The sequence below is a fragment of the Giraffa tippelskirchi genome, chromosome 2 (genome assembly GCF_054371585.1).
Source record: "Giraffa tippelskirchi isolate mGirTip1 chromosome 2, T2T-mGirTip1v1.2.pri, whole genome shotgun sequence".
Taxonomy (NCBI): Eukaryota; Metazoa; Chordata; class Mammalia; order Artiodactyla; family Giraffidae; genus Giraffa; species Giraffa tippelskirchi.
In genome coordinates, this window is record NC_137276.1 from 196,281,192 (window position 1) to 196,295,998 (window position 14,807).

Here is a 14,807-nt window from a genome sequence, read left to right on the forward strand (position 1 = left end):
ATTTTTTTAACACATGGAACATAGTAATGATCTGGGCAATGACTTCACAGATAAAAATAATAATCAGTTTCAAACCTCAAGGTAAACAAATTCCTAAATTACTCTAGACATATATATCGTTGCCCATACAAATTAAGCTACTGTAAGCTGGTTTTAGTCCAAACCACAAGAAATAAGGTGAGCTGGATGCCAGCCCATGAATCACTGGTGAGGCTTTCTCTCTGCTGTGGAACTCTTGGTGAGGCACCAATAATATGGCACTGTGGGACCTGAAATAGGACTTGGGCCTAAAGTCAAAAGATGATGAAACAGATCTACTGCTAATATCTGAAACTTGGCAGAAAATAAGAAACACTTGGAGGTCTTGTTAAAAGATGATTCCCAGACCCCAATTCAAACCTACTATTTTAATTATTAAACCTACTATTTAATTATTATAATTCAAAGTTTCTAAGGGAAAACCCTAATAATCTATATGTTTAACAACAGCTACCCCTCAGTCAGCTCTGGCATATGTTTTGATTTATCTCCTACATTTAAAGTGCACTGTCATAAATGTTTATACTATAAAGTATATACTTGTACTCCTACCAATCCTTCTATTAAAATTAGTAAATTAGCTTAAGTTTATTTCCTAAGATAAAATTATATTTAAGTGAAAGTTTTGTTTTTTGGTGTGTGCACTCCTTGAGTCAAATACAACATATTTTGGAGACCACTTCTATGGGGAAGTAAGTCTGGATAGGAAATAGAGATGAAATAAAGATTTCACTTTGGTCTATTTAATAAGACACAGAATGAAAGAAAAGTTTTTAAGTATCTTTTGGCTCGTTTTTCCTTAAATAGTATGGTGGCTTTTTTGAATGGTTTTCAACTTAAAGGCTTTCAAGTGAAAAAGGAAATACTTAAATCACTCTAGATTTACAACTTATCTTTTCTAGAGTATATTTATATTGTATTTTTTAGGAGGTTTAATTAAAAACTTGGACCTATATATTAACTTAATCCTTTATTTACCCCCACTGCATTGTGCTAAATATAATTCCCTTGGAAACTTACATTCAGCCTTGTGTCTTTGCCAAAGTAGAGAGAAAACATAACTTCCTCACTCTTCTTTTATAATCTGTTTAGTTCCAGAAGACTTTTCTTCCCCAAACTTGCTGCCACTTTGGAGTTGGCCACCACAACATGTCTGTGTAGCTGCAGGTCAGTGTTCTGGCCATTACACAAACTTAATCTGAATCCTTTCATTTATCATAGTATAAAAGTTCTTAATACCCAAACTTTATATTTAAGGACATCTGAATTTACCAACCTAACTCATTCACCTATTAATGAATACCATGACTCCTCTTTCCCCAGCCTGGTTTTTAATGTCTCCCAAACTTATCTCGTACTTCCTTGCCTTTTTTCCTACCACTCTCTCCTACAACTTTCTCCTGTCTTCCCACTGAGAAGCTTCCACTAGCTACCTCAATACATAATAATTCTCCAGCAGTATTGAAAATCTGTACAACTCCACTCTTCTGGTACTCATTATATAGGAGCAGGCCCTGAATTACTGACTAGGTGTTGCCATCTTACTTCCTAGGTAGTTAAAAGTTTCTTCAGTCAGAAAAGGAAAGGTATACTAGAGAAGACATATTCTTAATTAATAAATAACTTTTTAAATCAAATTAGGATTTTATAGAAATCTGTTAAAGTAGAAGCACTATGAAATATGTCTTATTTTGAATGAAATCAGATTCCAGAATAAAAGTATAAAATACCACGTCAAATTCATTCATAAGCAAGATATTGCAGCAGATCAAAGCAAAAATATAAAAGATATGCAATGTGATTGATTTATAAAAACAAAGACTTTAAAATACAGCAAAATCTGTATAACACTTTGAAATGAGAATGATCATATCTTTTACTATTATATTTTCATTAGCTATGGTAAAGTACTTCAAAAGGGGTAAAATTCAAAGATGTTATGAAGTTTTCTTTTACAAAAAGACAGTTGTCACAAATTTGCTGTTCTTTTCTGTGATAGGTTTCTGAGAAGTATTTATCTGATGTTTTTGAAAAAATTAGCATTCTGAGTTTTCTAATATAGAAAGAATAGTATACAGTGAGAAAGTTACTGCTCTGTAAAAGAAAGTTCTTAGGAGATGATCATTTAAAATAGATGTTTGGATGTATTTACATCATTACGTGACTGTTGTTGCCCCAAATCAATACCAACTATAGTGCTTGTATCTATGCCATTAAAAAAACTTAATTAGAATTTTCTGTTTAAAACATCCTTCATTTGGAGCATTTTAATGAGTTTTCAGTTTATTTGTTAAAAAATGGTTACTGTTCAAGAAAACAGTGATTTCAGAAACCAAAAATTTAGTCAAATTGCAAAAAAATTACAAAATTGCAAATTTTTATTAAAAATTTTTAATAATATGAACTTAAAATTTTTAAAAAATAAAGCACATTCAGTCATACTGGTGTCATTAAAGTTTCACGCTGTTAAAATATTATTTTACTACATATTTTTATGTTTTATAACAGTTGTTGTTTAGTTGCTAAAGTCATGTCCAACTCTTTTGCGACCTTATGAACTGTAGCCCATGAGGCTTCCCTGTCTGTGGGATTTCCTAGGCAAGAACTTTGGAGTGGGTTGCCATTTCCTCCTCCAAGGGGTCATCCCAACCCAGGGATCGAACCCATGTTTCCTGTATTTGGCAGGCAGATTCTTTACCACCAAGACACCTGGGAGCCCATACAGTATTAGTGAAAGTGTCCATCACACTCAGTCGTGTCCCACTCTTTGTGACCTCATGGACTGTAGCCTGCCAGGCTCCTCTCTCCACAGGATTGCTCAGACAAGAATACTGGAGTGGGCTGCCATTCCCTTCTCCAAGGGATATTCCTGACCAGGGATCGAACCTGGGTCTTCCACATTGCAGGTAGATTCTTTACCATCTGAGCCACAGGGAATATCTCCAAATACTATAGTATTAGTACATGTACATAAAATAACAACTATACACATATTGGGGATGTATGTTCAAACTTTAAAAAAAAAAGTCTGAATGGGTATGATATCAGAAGTGTAAGGATTCCTAGGTTTTAGGTATTATTTATTTATTTTTAATTTGTGTTTTGTATCAGTTATAAAACTCATCGTCTTCTATTGATCCTAATGGCTTGGCAGTTTCCTTCAACATCTGGTCTGCTTCTTCCTTGCCATTACCACAGTTTGCACTCTAGTCGCAACTGCTTCTAGATGAAGATAGCCTTCATCTGCTATCACTCAGATAGCCACACTAAAGTTTCTTATTTCTCCCTCTCCCCATTAGAGTGGTCTTGAACAGGCTTTAAAATGTTAAGATCATGAAGCATTTAAGGTAGGAGTATAAATAAAAACATTTTTTAAACCTATTCTTTTGACCCATACATTATTGCAAACACATGGTTGCATCATTTAGTAGATTAGGGAACACTGGAAAGAAGGCTGAGTTGGGAATAGGATTCTATAAGCCTCAACTCATTTGAGCTTAATTTTCTGATCTATAAAATAAGGAATTATTGGATTAAATTTCTAAGGTGACTCTCATCTTAAAATTATAAAAAATTGATTACTGCATATAAACTATCCATATTTCATTTTTAAAAATAACTAGAAACCATGTACTTATAAATGAACTATTGGGGCTTTTGAAAAAATAAAAATATTTAACTATGAGTATTGTTCCCTATTTAATAAACCTGTTTACATTTTTATACATTAAAAAATTTTTGGTAACAATGTAAATGTTACTTAGTTCTTTTCTGAAGGGGAAATCAATCATAAATCAAGTAAAACCACCAACTCAGAGTATAATCAGATTTCAGAATTAATTGGCAGTTGCCATGATAATGGGCTTCCCTGGTGGCTCAGATGGTAAAGAATCCACCTGCAATGTGGGAGACCTGGGTTTGATCCCTGGGTTGGGAAGATCCTCTGGAGGAGGGTATGGCAACCCACTCCAGTATTCTTGCCTGGAGAATCCTCATAAACATAGGAACCTGGCAGGCTACAGTCCATGGGGTCACAAAGAGTAGGACATGACTGAGCAACTAAGCACAGCACAGCACCTTCAATTTAAAGACAGAAAATTTAATTTCTGCATATCTTATTAAGAAACATTTACTTCTAATTTAGTTTAAAATTATTTTTACATAGAAAGTCTGAAGATTACAAAGAAATATATTTCTATGTGTGCTATCTGAGCGTGAAAGCACAACCTACCCAACTATCAATAATTTAAAATAAGTAATGAAATGATATGGCCATCAGAGAAGTGCTATTGTTACAGTTCTAACCTGTAAGATAGACCCTGAAGCAGAATTAAGGTAGCTGCAAGATTTACTTGAGCACAGATTCCTAGGCAAACTAAATATAAAATATGACTCCGTAAATAGGTCAGTCAAGAGAACAGGTCACAATATGGGTTATGCTACAAATTAAGCTCCAATAAATATTGTTGAATGAATGAATAAAATTTCTCAAGTCTTTGGTTTAATCATTTATTTAGAAATATCTGGGAAAATATATATTACTTCAAGTATTAATATGTTCAGATAATATGGGAACATAATTTTGAAACTGCTTCTCACAGAATGTCTTGTTCTTAAGCTGATATTTGTTGTTCAGTTGCTCAGTTGTGTCTGACTCTTTGCAGTCAATCCCACAGACTGCAGCATGCCAGGCTTCCCTATCCTTCACCATCTCCCAGAGTTTGCTCAAACTCATGTCCATTGCATGGAGTCAGTGATGCCATCCAAACATCTCGTCCTCTGTCATACCCTTCTCCTCCTGCATTCAATCTTTCCCAGCATCAGGGTCTTTTCCAATGAGTTGGCTCTTTGCATCAGGTGGTCAAAATATTGGAGCTTCAGCATCAAGCCTTCCAATAATAATCAGGGTTGATTTCCTTTAGGATTGACTGGTTTGATCTCCTTGCAGTCCAAGGGACATCTCCAACACCCCAGTTCAAGAAAGTATCAATTCTTCGGCGCTTAGCCTTCTTTATGGTCCAACTCTCACATCCATACATGACTAATGGAAAAACCACAGCTTTGACTAGACAGACCTTTGTCGGCAATATCTCTGCTTTTTAATATGCTGTCTAGGTTTGTCATAGCTTTTCTTTCAAGGAGCAAGTGTCTTTTAATTTTATGGCTGTAGTCACTGTCCACAGTGATTTTGGAGCCCAAGAAAATAAAGTCTCTCACTGTTTCCATTGTTTCCCCATCTATTTACCATGAAGTCATAGGACCGGATGCCATAACCTTAGTTATTTGAGTGCTGAGTTTTAAGCCAGCTTTTACACTCTCCTCTTTCACTTTCATCAAGAGGCTCTTTAGTTCCTCTTCACTTTCTGCCATAACGGTGGTGTCATCTGCACATCTGAGGTTATTAATATTTCTCCCTACAATCTTGATTTCAGCTTGTGCTTCACCAGCCCAGCATTTCACATGATGTACTTTGCATGTAAGTTAAATAAGCAGGGTGACTATATATTCAGCCTTGGCCTGCTCCGTTCCCAATTTGGAACTAGTCTGTTGTTCCATGTCCAGTTCTAATTCTTGCTTCTTGATCTGTATGCAGGTCAGATCTGTATGTAGGAGGCAGGTAGGGTGGTCTGGTATTTCCATCTCTTTAAGAATTTTCCACAGTTTGTTGTAATCCACACAGTCAAAGGCTTTAGCGTAGTCAATGAAGCATAAGTAGATATTTTTTCGGGAATTCTCTTGCTTTTTCTATGATCCAACAGATGTTGGCAATTTGATCTCTGGTTCCTTTACCTTTTGTAAATCAGCTTATACATCTGGAATTTCTCCGTTCATGTACTGTTGAAGCCTAGCTTGGAGTTATATTTAAAAACATTTTAACCAGAGCTACAAAGGTGGTTTTGAATACCAAGATGAGAAATTTGCCAAATCATTTATGAGAAATTTGCCAAATCATTTGGGAAATTTATTCCAAGTAGTCTAGGAAGGGGACATGATCCAGGTTTTGAGACAGTTTTAGTGGAATGTCAATAGTTCTAAACTTATTCCTATTAGCTAAAATAATAAAATCTGGGAGACACACTGGTCTTATGAAGATAATGAATATATACTCTAACTTCTTTTCATGTGTGTGTTAGTTGCTCAGTCGTGTCCGACTCCTTGTGACCCCATACACTGTAGCCTGCCAGGCTACTCTGATCATGGAATTCTCCAGGCAAGAATAATGGAGTGAGTTGCCATTCCCTTCTCCAGGGGATCTTCCCAAGCCAGGGATTGAACCCTGGTCTCCTGCATTGCAGGCAGATGCTTTACCATCTGAGCCACCAAGGAAGCCACTAAGATCAACACTTGCCCCAATAAAACAGGGTGGACATAACAAGCTATTAAAACTCCTCTCTTGTGGATGGTTCTTTTACTTCTGATTATTTTTTGCTCTTCAAGATGCTATTGCAGTAAGATAGCCTTGAGCCTCCTCCTGTTTGGGAGTTTTTATCCCCTATTTTCTCCCACCTCCTTTCCCTACTCACACAAAGAAGGTCAAACAGATGGAAAAATAGGGTGGAGTACCAAGAAAAAAAAAGCTTAACTAAGGCCAACTTCTATGCTCAGTCACTAAATTGTGTCAGACTCTTTATAACCCTGTGGACTGTAGCCAGCAAGGCTCTTCTGTCCATGTGATTCTCCACACAAGAATACTAGAGTGGGTTGCCATTTCCTCCTCCAGGGGATTTTCCCTGACCCTAGGATTGAACCCTGCATCTCTACAGAGCTCTAGCAGCAATGCTTTTAGATTACAGGTTGGGATTTTTTTGACTACTCCAGGGTCAATCTCTTTTTTCCCCCTTATATTAAACAAGTGAACAAAAATCTATATAACATTTATTTTTCTCTTGATTAATAAAATTATACATTATCTTGACTTAAAAAGAAACAAATTAGGGAGATACACATAAAAACCCATAAATCTACCATTATTGGGCATCATTCAGTTCAGTTCAGTTCAACTGTTCAGTCGTGTCGGACTCTTTACAATCCCATGGACTGCAGCATGCCAGGCTTCTCTGTCCATCACCAACTCCCAGGCTTGCTCAAACTCATGTCCATCGAGTCCGTGATGCCATCCCACCATCTCATCCTCTGTTGTCACCTTCTCCTCCTGCCTTCAATCTTTCTCAGGATCAGAGTCTTTTCCAGTGAGTTGGCTCTTGGCATCAGGTGGCCAAAGTATTGGAGCTTCAGCTTCAGCATCAGTCCTTCCAAGGAATATTCAGGACTTATTTCCTTTAGGACTGACTGGTTTGATCTCCTTGCAGTCCAAGGGACTCTCAAGAGTCTTCTCCAACACCACAGTTCAAAAGCATCAATTCTTCGGCACAAGCCTTATTCTTCCAACTCTCACATCCATATATGACTACTGGAAAAACCACAGCTTTTGGACCTTTGATGGTAAAGTAATATCTCTGCTTTTGGGCATCGTTAGTACTTGGATATTCCCAAAATATTTAAAACTCTTGTGTCTAGAATGGAACTTATCTTCTTTCTATATCCTCCTCTTCCCCATATGATCAATGCTCAGTTAGTGAATAGCACTAACTGAGGTTATTTCAAAGAAGGAAATGGCAACCCACTCCATTATTCTTGCCTGGAGAATCCCACGGACAGAGAAGCCTGGGGGGTTGCAAAGAGCTGGACAGGACTGAAGTCACTTAACACATACATGGTTCAGTTCAGTTGAGTTCAGTCGCTCAGTCGTGTCCGACTCTTTGCGACCCCATGAATCACAGCACACCAGGCCTCCCTGTCCATCACCAACTCCCGCAGTTCACCCAAACCCATGTCCATCGAGTTGGTGATGCCATCCAACCATCTCATCCTCTGTCGTCCCCTTCTTCTCCTGCCCCCAATCCTTCCCAGCATTAGGGTCTTTTCCAATGAGTCAATTCTTCGCATGAGGTGGCCAAAGTATTGGAGTTTCAGCTTCAACATCAGTCCTTCCAATGAACACCCAGGACTGATCTCCTTTAGGATGGACTGGTTGGATCTTCTTGCAGTCCAAGGGACTCTCAAGAGTCTCATCCAACACCACAGTTCAAAAGCATCAATTCTGCAGTGCTCAGCTTTCTTCACCATCCAACTCTCACATCCATACATGACCACTGGAAAAACCATAGCCTTGACTAGACGGACCTTTGTTGGCAAAGTAATGTCTCTGCTTTTAAATATGCTATCTAGGTTGGTCATAACCTTCCTTCCAAGGAGTAAGTGTCTTTTAATATCATGGCTGCAATCACCATCAGCATTGATTTTGGAGCCCAAAAAAATAGTCTGATACTGTTTCCACTGTTTCCCCATCTACTTCCCATGAAGTGATGGGGCCAGATGCCATGATCTTAGTTTTCTGAACGTTGAGCTTTAAGCCAACTTTTTCACTCTCCTCTTTCACTTTCATCAAGAGGCTCTTTAGTTCTCCTTCACTTTCTGCCATAAGGGTGGTGTCATCTGCATATCTGAGGTTATTGATATTTCTCCCAGCAATCTTGATTCCAGCTTGTGTTTCTTCCAGCCCCGCATTTCTCACGATGTACTCTGCATAGAAGTTAAATAAGCAGGGTGACAATATACAGCCTTGACGTACTCCTTTTCCTATTTGGAACCAGTCTGTTGTTCTATGTCCAGTTCTACCTGTTGCTTCCTGACCTGCATACAGGTTTCCCAAGAGACAGGTCAGACGGTCTGGTATTCCCATCTCTTTCAGAATTTTCCACAGTTTATTGTGATCCACACAAAGGGTTTGGCATAGTCAATAAAGCAGAAATAGACGTCTTTCTGGAACTCTCTTGCTTTTTCGATAATCCACTGGATGTTGGCAATTTGATCTCTGGTTCCTCTGCCTTTTCTAAAACCAGCTTGAACATCTGGAAGTTCACGGTTCACGTATTGCTGAAGCCTGGCTTGGAGAATTTTGAGCATTACTTTACTAGCGTGTGAGATGAGTGCAATTGTGCAGTAGTTTGAGCATTCTTTGGCATTGCCTTTCTTTGGGATTGGAATGAAAACTGACCTTTTCCAGTCCTGTTGCCACTGCTGAGTTTTCCAGATTTGCTGGCATATCGAGTGCAGCACTTTCACAACATCATCTTTCAGGATTTGAAATAGCTCAACTGGAATTCCATCACCTCCACTAGCTTTGTTCGGTTACTTCAGCTTAAATGCCCAAGAATATACTTGATTCCTCCTTATTTTCCTTACTTCTATCCAATCAGTACTATAATCTCAAATTTTAGTTGTTGATTATTGTGTGTATACTTTTATTTAAAACTTATAGTTTCTTTTTTCAGAATCATTTCTTATATTAATAGGATTTTCATAACAACATATTAACAATAGTGTGCTTACTTTTACTTGTTTCTTCAGATCAGTCCTATTTTTTTTCCTGTAACCACTCTGTGTAAATTCTTTGCTTTGATCACTTCTAAATCAGCTGGTTTCTTTCTTTTGTTTTCCTGATAAAAGATATGTAGCTAGTTTGTCTTCTAAGTATCTAGACTATTTCTGTTGCCCTCTCTCATAAACTATAGGGCTTGGCATCTGTATTATTAAGTAATACTTTAAAAACTCCAGATATTATTTGTTCTGGCATTTGTTACAATGAAGAAGTTCAACGCAGACGTGATTTTATTCTTTGCTTTGTGAGAATCCTAGTTTTTTCTATGTGAGTCCTGTATCTGTCGGAGTTTTTTTAATCCTAAAAATGAAGACTGTAATAAGATATGGCTGTATGTAACCATGAATTGAAATTAATTTTTAAAAATTATTTACTTCACTGGTTTGGTTTTTCTTAGAGCTAATCTGCTGTTGATAGCCTTCACTACACTTTTAATTTAGTGGTTTCCTCTCCATACAGTATTTTACTTCCATACATTCTTGAGGTTGTACTTTCTTTTAAATTTCACTTCAGTTTCATGGAAGATACTTGAGACTCAACCACAGTAAGAACATAACCGATCCTTAAAAAACAAAACAAAAAACCCCCCCAAAAACCATCTTTTATCTTACCATGTAACTGATGGTAATTCATGTTATTTAGTCTCTTTATTCATCTCTCCCTAGAGTATTTACAACAGAGAGCTGTTTTAGTAATGGATAAATAGGTCTCTGTCAAATTTTTCAAGTCCAAACAGAGAAGGTAAAAGTTTCTAAGTATGATTTGTTAAGAGTAATGGCCTGTGAGGCAGTAAATTATGAGGAAGCTATAGCTGGAGCTGTACAGCTGAGCTATTCAGAAAACTTTCTTACCTCTGGGTATTGGGACAGGCTGCATTTAGTTTGGGTCATACCATCATTCTCTCAATGAAAGGAATGCTCTCATGCAGAGCCATACATGCCATTTTTAATGTAGGTTTAACAGTTACATCACAATTCCTGTTCTGTTGGTTCTGCTGCACACCTAGTGTATTTTCAGGAAGCACCAACCAGAATGAGACTGGCCACATACCTAATGCCCCACTATTTGCTATTTCCTCCAGCCTCTACTATTAAAAGCTGGTGGGGGGAGCCATATATTACTGGATAGCACTGGATGGTCCTCTCTTTTCTCTCTCTCATTTCCGTATTTAATCACATTCAGTTAATCAACTGCCTATTATATAGCATTCACAAGGAATTTTTTTCCAAATTTTACATTATTTTTGTCATTTCACTGGGAGTCTATTTAATTAAATTAACGGATTTTGGAATTCAATTACAAGCCTATGGAAAGCTCACCAATGAATAGATTAAAAATAATAATAATGAAGTTGGTGCATCACACAAGAAATGTGTCATCTTCTTATGTTGAGGTAAAGAAAAATTACAGAAGCCAAGTACCAAGAAAGCAAGCTTTTAGGAGCCAGTACAGATCCTCCTCAACTTACAATGGGGTTAAGGCCTAATAAACCACTGTAAGATGAAAATACCATAAGTCGAAAATGCATTTAATTCATCTAACCTCCCAAACATCATAGCTTAGCCAAGCCTGCCTTAAAAATGCTCAGAACACTTATAGTGGGCTTGTAGTTGGGAAAAGTCATCTATCACAAAGCCTATTTTATAATAAAGTGTTGAACACCTCAGGTAATTTATTGACTACATTGAAAGTGAAAAACAGAATGGTTGTAAGTGTATCATTGTCTACTCTCATGATGGCATGGCTAACTGGAGCTACTGGGAACTGCTGCCGCTGCCCAGCATCATGAGACAGCACCATATGGCATATTATTAGCCATAGGAAGAGATCAAATTTCAAAATGTGAAGTACACTTTCTACTGAATGGTATGCTTTCACACCATCATAAAGCTGAAAAATCCTAAGTTGAACCATTGTAAGTTGGGGACAATCTGTATATGGAACATCTGGCTCTAAGAATGAAGTTTCCTCTTGGAATAAAGCACAGAGGAAAACATAGTCAATGGATAAGAAGAATATGATTTCATGAGTTCATGTACTTTACCAGACAGGCTATAGGGCTGCCTTAGGCCTTAAACCTGATCATTTTTCTAAGAACAATGCCAAACGGAGGACCCTATACAGCAAATACAATTACTGTTCCCACTTTACAAACAATGAAACTGACACCGAAATTATGTAATTTGCCCAAGATAACAGAGTGGCAAGTCGGGAAATGGGAAGGAAGTGGGTGGGGGAAGAGAATGAACAATTAACTCAAATCTGCCAAGAATGTTAGTTAGTCCCTTGCTAATTCAAAGTGTGATCTAGGGACCAGCACCATCAGCATCACGGCAGAGCTTTTTAGAAATGCAGATTCTCAGGTCCCAACCCAGAACTACTGAATCGTTAACTTGGATTTTAACAAAATTCCCATGTGATCTTTATGTACACTAAAGTATGAGCAGCACTGTGTTTGTCCTACTTCATATAGAGAAGAAAGAGCATGATCTTAGCTGATGTGAATCTGTATGAAACATGGATAGAAATGTACCACTTGGGAACTAGGGCTTCCACTAGTAGAAAGTATTTAAAAAAAAATTCAAAAGGTGACATTGGGTTTGTTTGGATTATCAAAGGTCGGTCTAAAGCCTGGAAAATTCACAAGCTTACAAATGTGAGGTTTTAAAAGAGTACACAGGATGGGCTACATGTTGGCCTTTCTTGAGTCCCTTAGGGCACATGGCTGGGGAAGCACCAGCAGCAGCAGTTCAGTTAGAAAATGACGACTCTTCTCCAGATGAAGCTAAAATGGGAGCAAAAGGTGAAATTTCTCCAAGGAGGCAGGAATTAGAGGCTTAGGAAAATTTAGAGTAGGAATGGGCCACAATATCACAAGTAGCAGAAATGCAGAGATTGAAAACAAACAGGAGAAGGGGTGGGTTTTAGAATTTGTTGAGGAAACAGAAAACAGTGCAAACCTATTGAGGCTGAGGAACTCTCTCTATTGAGGAATTAATTATTTAGATAACTGAATGGAAACTCTGTTGACAAAGCAAAAAAAGGATATACCCTTCACAAATATTACGATTTCACACATTTAAAACAGAAGTCAAATACTGTCTCATCAACTCTAAAAACACTTCAGTATTTCCCACTGAAGTTATCTGTCACTTTCTAAAATACTTGTAATTTACAAAGGTTTGACTTCTCGTCTTTCTGTCTCTAAACTAGAATTAAAGTCCACAATAGCAAGGCTTTTCTGGTTTTGCTTATTACGGTGTTTTTCCAGAGCTTAGTGCATAGCGCACAGTGGGAACTAAATAAATATTTACTGAAGCAAAAATTCAAGAATAGATTGCTAAGGACACAAGTGTCAAAGGAAAAATGGAATGGAAAATTATTTTAAAATACCTGAATATAGACTCTTGTTAGAATGCAGTTTCCATGAGAACAGGTATTTTTACCTCTTTTGCTGAATGTAAGGATGGATACAATAGAAAGTTCAATATAATGTAACTGATTCTAAGATGTGTTTTATTCATATTTTTATAACAATGAAATCAGATTGTTTTACAATACTATCTTTGAATCCATGTCAGCCTGGTAATGGTTATGATGTAGTTGTCAATTCTGCACGCAAGGACATTAAAGACAGCATGAAACCTTGCCAGAAGGTTTACTGGTGACTCAGAATAAAACCCAAGAGACTAGCAGAGCACTCTTTTAACTCTTGGATATCAAATGGTATAGGTAACATATAGGACAATTAATCTAACTTAATACCCCTGAAGCAAGAGTCCAAAGGTGACTAGTTAAACAGAACTTATTGTAAGTCATTTTAAGCTTTTAAAAACCCAGTACAAATGAGTTTTAGTTCTTTTACTAATTATTTTAGGAAATGCTACATCACCAACACTTCGGATGCCACTGAAGACAAAATAGTGTAGAAAAACAGACACTGACAACTGGAGAGGAAAAGCAATTCTAGAGTCAGATTCTGAGTGGGAAGAAGTTTTAGATATACCTTGGCCAATTAAGTTTGCTTATAGTTTTCCTGTTTTAGGACTTCCCTGATAGCTCAGTTGGTAAAGAATCTGCTTGCAATGCAGGAGACCCCGGTTCAGTTCCTGGGTCGGGATGACCTGCTGGAGAAGGGAAAGGCCATCCACTGTAGTATTCTTGGGCTTCCCTGGTGGCTCAGCTGGTAAAGAATCCACCTGCAATGCGGGAGACCTGGGTTTGATCCCTGGGTTGGGAAGATCCCCTGGAGAAGGGAAAGGCTACCCACTCCAGTATTCTGGCCTGGAGAATTCCATGGACTATATGTCAATGGGGTCGCAACGAGTCAGACACAACTGAGCGACTTTCACTTCACTTCCTATTTTATGTATGTACCAGAATGATCAATCATAAAAAGTATTTTAATTCAATCTAAAAGCTCTTTAAGTAAACATGAAATAAAAATTATAGGGGAGAGAAAGCATTGCATAATTTCTCTGTGACTCTGATGATTTCCTTCCTCAATGTAGAATGCAATATGTTGTCTGAACAATTATACCCCTAGGGGGAGCTCAAAGTCCATCTTCCTTTATGAGTGTGTGCTCAGTCACTCAGTTGTGTCCGACTATGCAACCCCATGGGCTGTAGCCCACCAGGCTTCTCTGTCCATAGGATTTCCCAGGCAAGAATACTGGAGTGGCTTGCCATTTCCTTCTCCAGGGGATCTTCCCAATTCAGGGATCAAACCTGTGTCTCCTCCATTAGCAGGCGGATTCTTTACCACTGCGCCACCTGGGAAGCCCCACATCTTCCTGTACTTCACCCCCAAAAAGGGCAATAAGATATTGCCAAGGACACATTAATGAGCCACAGTACTATATATTGCTTCCCAACAAAATGGTAAAAAACATCAAATGATATTGTATCTACAGGTGAGGTCTTAGATCTTTAGTCACTCCCTTCCAGATTTACTCTTCATTCATAGAGTATATGCAAAAAAAACAAAAACAAAAACAAAAAAACACCTACCTCCTCTCTTGGAAAGGCTATTAATGAAATAGAGGAGAAAATCAGAAAATAGCCAAGGGAAAAAGTGGCATGGGGACAGACAGCCTGCTTCTAGTCTAGGCAAAAAGACTGCTTTTTCTATGGCTAAGTTCTGCATGGGGTTTTTCAACGAAAGCCTTTAGCAATAAAAAGAATGCTAGCAATAAAAGGATGTGCTTGGGAAGCTACAGGGGGTGGTGGCAGCAGGCTCCAGTCTAGCAAATAAGGAATTAAAATCTAATGCATGAACTGCTTAGAAGTATAGCTAAAAGTTACTTTTAAGAGCTTTCTTTTGTGC

At 37.8% G+C, this 14,807-nt stretch overlaps 2 protein-coding genes across 11 annotated transcripts in view; one reads left to right on the forward strand and one right to left on the reverse strand.

The window, feature by feature from the left end:
* Nucleotides 1-14,807, forward strand: part of CGGBP1 (CGG triplet repeat binding protein 1) — a 178,995-nt gene that overhangs the window by 72,290 nt on the left and 91,898 nt on the right. The gene's annotated exons all lie outside the window — the stretch shown is intronic.
* The window catches only part of ZNF654 (zinc finger protein 654), a 90,692-nt gene that overhangs the window by 19,004 nt on the left and 56,881 nt on the right, over nucleotides 1-14,807 (reverse strand). The window lies entirely within an intron of this gene.